A 7,500-nucleotide genomic window follows, 5' to 3' on the forward strand; every position below is an offset into this window, starting at 1 on the left:
TTCCACTTATGAATTTTTTGTATTTCCATGTCGCAAGAGGAAAATGAGGAAGTAAAACTATGTGCCATTGCGAGGATGACCCCAAAAATTGACAGTAAAGAAATCAAGATGGGAGTGATTAAGTGGTTACTAAGGACCTGTGCTTTAATATTGTTGTACAGAAAATAAAACTATTTAATGTATTAACAATTGTTTTATTATCTAGACAAAAGGGAAAAATATATGCAAAACATTTTTTCAGAGGTACTTTAAAAATATTTTTTGGAAATTTTCTTCTTGAGAAGTACTGAATATTTGTACAGATATGTATATACAAACACACAATAGAAAGGAATCCAGATGTGTACAAATGCACTTCTGTATATACACAGTTGCCTTGGTTTCCAAACCAAGTTTATTCCCTGATTTTGTTTTTTGAAACTAACTTTTACTTTTACCCAACGTAGCCTTGATACATAATATAACTTATCAATATTAGGCCTGTGGGTGAATTACAAGTTTATTGCATATTCTTACATTTCCCTTGATGTAATTATGGAAAAATAGATAAATTATATAAAAAAATTACAGTATATACAGATTACCTTTAAACTAAAAGAAAATAATTTCACTCACAATCGTCTATGTTTAGTAAATTAATAACTTATATAGTAACAAAAGTCTTTTCTAGTGTATCGTCTTTCCTCTTAAATAATGGCATTAGTGAAATGAATTTACATTTTTAGACTATTATCTTCCTGTTTTTTTGTTTTTTTGTACATATTTTTTATTGGTTATTGTTTTAAGAGGAGAAAAGTAATATTCACAGAATATATTACAAAGTACGAAAATAAAAAATAATGATTATGAAAGTGAAATATTAGGAACTATATTTTATTTCACACACCAGAAGAACAACTTCCTGTTTTATGCAATAAGTATCACTAAAATATTTTGCATACAATAGTTTTATGGTTTTTAAATAAATATCAACTAACTGTAAGAAATTCAAATTCCTTTACAATGGCACTTTTGTATTCCTCCTCTTACTTGCAACTGGAAATAAATGCATCACTAATTAGTTTGAGCTGAGCTCCTTATCAGACCTCTACTTTCATCTTGCATATGAAAATAAATGTATAAACCGGTATTCCAAGTAAAGTGAAAGATTTTTCCCCACAGGATGTGCTTCATGGCAAAATCATGTTTTTACTAATGGAATGGGAAGTTTCTGAAACAATTATTTTGTCTTCATTCTGTACAGCTTTCATAATTTATTTTGGCTGCATGTAATGATGTAAAGTATTTGGTATAGTGTAATATGGCACACCAGGATTCTCTATTCTGTTATCATGTCTCAAGTTTTGTGTTAATTCTGCTGGCCCAAGACCTGGATGGTGTAACTCACTGCCATTTCCACGAAGATCTCCTACTCCAGGAAGGTTACGTACATCTGCAGGCACTACTGACATGGCATCATTCTTCAAGTCAATTCTGTTTTTCCATTTCTTCCATCGGATGGCATACCTGTCCCTGAAAGTTTGTGTTTCACTGTGCGTAGTTCCACAAGAGATGTCCGGGGTCTGTTTGTATCCTGATGCACTTCATGTCTGTACTCCTTGTCTGATCAATTCCTGGCGAAACAAGATCAGTCCCGCTGCATTTGGGGTTTGCTGGTGGAGGTCATGTCGGGCCATTTTCCTGGGACTGCATGTCATGTTTTTTATGGATCTCAATTAGCTGGTTATGGAGATCATTTCCTTAGATCTTGAGTGGGAGTTGAAATAGAACTGTGGGAGTTCTGAACTGCTGGAGTTTGAGTATTCTTTTTCATCTCTTTTTGAAGCTTCTGCTGATGAAGCTCATCCTGCACCTTTTGGATGTAGTCCAGCTTTTGATCATGAGCTCGCTGATGTGCTTCCATGCTATGCACTGAACTGGAGTCATGTAATGGATCTGTCATTGGTTCATTTTGCAAGTCAGGTCGAGATTCAAGCATCATGTCAACATGAATGGCTGATTCCAACACAGAGAACTCATCAAAAGATGTCCTCCTCTTCCGCTGTAAGTACTGCCTTATCACCTGACAAGCAATAACTGCTTCTGATATACTTTTTGGCAAAGCTGGAATGTTTTCAACTGGCATGTCAACATGCTGATTTGTCTGTTGAGCTTTAGCATTTGAAGTATTAAACATATTTGAATAATGAGGATACTGCACAGCATTGGTGATCATTCCTGACTGAGAGTTACCTTTCCCATCCTGACTCTCTTCTGAATCACCAGTGTCCAGATCTGCATCAGAATTAGTAAATATTTCGAACTCCTGCTGACTGACACCTGGTGGTGGACCCACCTGATCATTGACATTAAGTGCATCTACATCCTTACTAAGTCCTGCTTTAACTTACCTCCCTTAACAATGGTTTCTGGACTAACATGTCTCCAAGCTTTTGTGTATCATAAAAACCGCATCTAAGCAGAAGTTCCATGGAAAGAGTAGGTGGGTTTATCACACTGTGATTAAACATACTGGCATGAGCCAGGTGTTCATTTGCTTGAATTTTTGGACATTATGTGTTTGAGTTGTTGGTGTCTGTACAATGCCTTTTAAAAAAATGTTTATAATACCTAAGGCGAAATGGCTGTAAAACTGAAGCTGTTCCTGGAGGAAAGAAAGTTACATTAATGTTGAAAAGATGAAGATTTTCTTGGGTGATGAGCAGTCTTACTTGAGAAGTATCACAATTTTTTTTCTTTTTTTTTTGACCGCAATTCTCTGTCCCACTCTCTCGCAACCAGGTTGAAAAAAACTCTAGTGTTATAGCTCCTTTAGGATGGTAGTGGAAAGGGCATGGTAGTGTTGCAGAACCCGTTAACTGAACTTGACCCACGACTGCTGCAGGCCTGCGCTCAGTGCCTGCCAAGTTACTTGCCAGTATAACTGACATCCTGTCAGTTTCACCATCTTCAACCAACATTTTCCTTGAGTCATAAAATCAGGTACAGAATTATACAGAATGACCGTTTCATCAATGACCCATACATTCTGAAGAGGAACTTCCTTTGTGGCCTTGGCAAACAAGTATCTCCTCCAGTGGTTGCCAACCTTGGTAATGGAGGGTGCCCCATCTTTATCCTTGAACCTTTTCAAGGTCACACCATTCCTGTCTTTCCACCTTCCTAGCCACCCAGCTGATGGTTTGAAATCAATGCCCATTTCATTACCAATTGACTTTGCCTTCTCCATTAGGATGGGACCTGAGATGGGGAGATCTTCCTTTTTTGCTTGCTTGTACCAGTCCACAAGCTTCTGCTCAAGAAGGCACCACCTTGAAAGACAATAAAAGGAAAAAAAAACGTATCTCTTCTTGCGTCAGGTTTTGCAAACCGGTTTCTCCTCTGCCCATGATTGGCATCCCTTATATTTCTTCATAAATTCCGTGACACACCTGGCTCTGACTGACACGAAACATGTTAGCAATTTTTCCCTGAGGAACTTTTGGCTCCATATCTAGCATCTCCAGTACCTAAAACAAGAAAAAAGAAAAAAGAAAAAAAGAAAAGAAAAAAAAAGAAAAAAGAAAATAAAAAAAAAAAAATAAAAAAAAAAAAATTTTAAAAAATTTTTTCAAAATTTAATTTTCAAAATTTTTCAACTTTTTTTAACAATTTAATATTTATTCCTTTTTTTTTTTCTACTTTTTTAAACCCTTATAATGAAAAAAAATAAAATGTAAAAAAAAAATATTTATTTTCAACTTAAATATTTTTAAACAATTTTTTTTCCTTTTTTTTTTTTCATAAATTTTTATATTTTTTTTTTCTTAAACTTCATTTTTTTTTTGTGCTTTTCTTTTTTTTTTTTTTAAAAATTTATATTTTTAATTATTTTTTATTAATTTAAATTTTTTTTTTTAAATGTATTTTAATTAATTTAGTTAAATTATAAAAATTTATAATTATAATTTATAATTTTAATTTTAAAATAATAAATTAAATTTTTATAAAATAAAAAAACTATTTTAAATAATTATAATTTTTTAATTTAATAATTAAATTATTTTATTTTTAAAAAAAAATTATAAATTTAAATTAATACAAAAAATTTTTTTTAAAATTTTATTTTTTATATAACATTTTTTTTAATTTCCCCTTTTTTTTTTTAATTTTTCCCTTTTTTTTCCTTCTTTTTCATTTTTTTTTAACTTTTTTCTTTTTTTTCCCACTCCTTTTTTATTAAAATTGTTCTTCTTTTTCATTTTTCCCTTTTTAAAGTTTCTATTTTTTTTCAAATATTTTGTTATCAAAATTGTTTATCCATTTTTTAATATTGGGTTGGTAAATTTAAATTAGTTTGCCCTTTTAAATGTAATTTAGTTTTAAATTTGGTGTTGTTGGTTGTTGGGGTTTGTGTTTGGTTTCCTACTTGAAAATGTGCCTGAAGTTTTAACTGTGGGGTTGGGTGTGGTGATTTAATTTAAAGACTTTTAAATTTTGAAGGGGTTTTGGCCCCCGTGGTATTTTTGAATTGGATTTTTGGGGTTTACTTGTTGTTATTTCATTTAAACTGCGCAATGTGTTATGAGGCCCTTTTAATTAAATTGTATCTGAGTTAAATTGTTTTTTGCAATTTCCTATCTCCTATGCTTTAATTCTTGTTTGGGTAAATATCGGGGGAAATCTTTTTATCTTTTATTTTATATTTTCCTTTGTATTGTTAAGTTATTTAAAAATTTTAAATTATAAAATTTTTTTAAATTAATTATAAAAGATTTTTTTTTTTTTTTTTTTTTTTTTTTATTTAAAAATTTTTTTAAAAAACCAAATATTAAAATATTTTTTTTTTTTTCTTTTTTATTATTTTTTATTTTCCTTTATTTTTTTTTTTTTTTGTGTTTTTTTTTTTTTGTTTGTTTTTTTTTTTTTTTTTTGTGTTTGGTGTTGTTTTTGGGTTGTGTTGTTTTTTTTTTGTTGTGTGTGTTTGTGTTGTGGGTTGTTGTGTGTGTGTGTTGTGGTGTTTGTGTTGGTGTTTGTTTGTGTTGTGGTTGGTGGTGGGGTGTGTTTTTGTTGTTTGTTGTTTTGTGTGGGGGGTGTGTGTGTGTGGTGGGTGGTGTGTGTGGGGGGTTGTTGGGTGTGGTTGGGGGGTGTGGGGGTGTGTGTTTTGGGGGTGGGGGGGGGGGGGGGTTGGGGGGGGGGGTGTGGGTGTTTGTGGTTTGTGTTTTGGGTGGGTGGGGGTTTGTTTGTTCTTTTTTTAAATTTTTTTGGGGGGGGGGTTTTTTGGGTAATTTAATAAAAATTTTTAAAAAAAATTAAAATAAAAAAATTTATAAATTAAAAAATTTAAATTAAAAAAAGTATATTTCAAAATTTAAATAACATTATTTATATTAAAAAATTCCCAATTTTAAAATTTATAAATTTTAACCATAATATTTAAATTAAATATTTTTTTTGAAAATTATTTAATATAGTAACAAACCTTTAAAAAAAGGGGGTTTTAAGTAAATTTTTTAAAAATTTTAAAAATAACCAACCCCTTTTTTGCTGTTTTTTTTTAATGGTTAATAAAATTAAATTTTTTTTTCCAGGAAAAAAAATCGGGGTTAAAACTTTTTAAGAGGGTTTTTTTTGATAATGGGGCCAATGGGGCTTTTTATATAGAATTTTATAATTATTAAACGACCATTTTTTTTGACATTTCTTTTATCTTGGAAAGAAAAAAAAATTTTTAAAGGTTTGGGGAAAATTTTAAAAGGGGTAAAGTTACTAAAACTGGGTATTTAATTTGGAATAATAGCTCCGGGGGGAAGGGAAACCCCCCTACCTTTTTTTGGGTTTGGCCCGGGGCCCGCAAAAGGAAAAGGAGGGAATTGGGTAAATTTTTAATTTCGTCTTGACCGAAAAAGAAAACTCGGTTTTTTCCTTTCCTTTAACCCGGGAATCACCGGGAAGAAATTATTTACTTTTCTTTTAAAAACTCCGGGACAAAGGGGAAAACTAAAAAAAATAAATATAAATAAATTTTTTTTTTTTTTTTTTTTAAAATTTTTACAAATATTTTTTTTTTTTTTTTTTTTTCCCTTAAGGTGGGGATAATTTTTTTATTTTATAAAGATATAAAGGGATTTTTGTTATAGAAAAATTTTAATATTAGTTAAAAAAAGTATTTAAATAGCAAATAAAAAGTAATTAATAATTTAAAAATTTATTTATTTTTTAAAATTATTTAAAGGATTTGGTTGGTTTTTTTTGGGGTTGTTATTGTTGGGTTTGTTTGCGTGCGTGCTTTGGTGTGCGTGCGTTGCTTTTTGTGCGTCTGTGTGGGGTTTTGGGTGCGTGCTGCGGGGTTGTTTTTTGGGTTTAATATTATAAATAATAAAATATATATAATATAATATATATTAATATATATATTTTATATATATATTATTATAATATATAATTTTTATATATTTTATATATATATTTATTTTTTATATTTTTTTATTATATTTATTTATATAATATTATATATATATATTTATAATTATATATATTAAAATATATTTATATATATTATATTTTGGTTTTGTTTTTGTGGGTTTGTGTTTTGGTGGTTGTGTGGGTTGTTTGGTGTGGTGTGTGGTGTGTGTTTTTTAAGGGTTTTATATGAAATTAAAAAAATCAATTTAATGAAATTTAATTTTATAAATTTTTTTAATCTATTATTAAATATTTTTAAAATTTTAAAAATAAGGGGTCCATTTTTTCCCCCAATTTTAAATGGTTTCCCCTTTTTTAATAAAATGTCCTTTTCTTTAAGGGGTTTTTTTTTTCCTTTTTATTCAATTTTTTTTTTTTATTTTTATTTTTTTATTTTTATTTTTATTTTATTATATAATTTTATTGTTTTAAAAACATATAATAAAATATCATTTTTAAATCATCAATATTTTTCCATTTTTTTAAATATTTTTTTTTCTATTTTTTTTTTAATTATTTATTTTTTTTCTTTATACTATAATACCAAAAAAATTTTTAACCAAAAATTATATAACCTAAACCCCAAACCACTAAATTTTAATACAAAAAAAACACACACACAAACACACAACAACACAACACACACAAACACAACACAAACACACCAACACACAAAAACAAAAATACTAATATATAATAAAATATATATATATATTATATAAATATTAATATTTTTATAAAAATATATATTATAATTTAATATAATTATTTATATATAAATTATATATATATTATATATATATATTTTAAATTATATTTTTAAATTATATATATATAAATATATTTTTAAATATATTTTAATATATTATATATTATTTAATATATAATTATATATTATATATAAATATTATATATATTATATAATTTTTTTATATATATTTTAAAATTTATATATAATATACATTATAATATATATTATAATTATATATATTTATATATATATATATAAAAATTTTTTCTTTTAAATATTATATTAATATAAATAATTTTAATATT

General features: G+C 27.7%; 1 pseudogene; it reads right to left on the minus strand.

Annotated features, from left to right (window-relative positions):
• Positions 1-1,159: 1,159 nt before the first annotated feature.
• Positions 1,160-7,500, minus strand: part of LOC119595192 — a 9,050-nt pseudogene continuing 2,709 nt past the window's right edge.

Source organism: Penaeus monodon, chromosome 35 (assembly GCF_015228065.2).
Source record: "Penaeus monodon isolate SGIC_2016 chromosome 35, NSTDA_Pmon_1, whole genome shotgun sequence".
NCBI lineage: Eukaryota > Metazoa > Arthropoda > Malacostraca > Decapoda > Penaeidae > Penaeus > Penaeus monodon.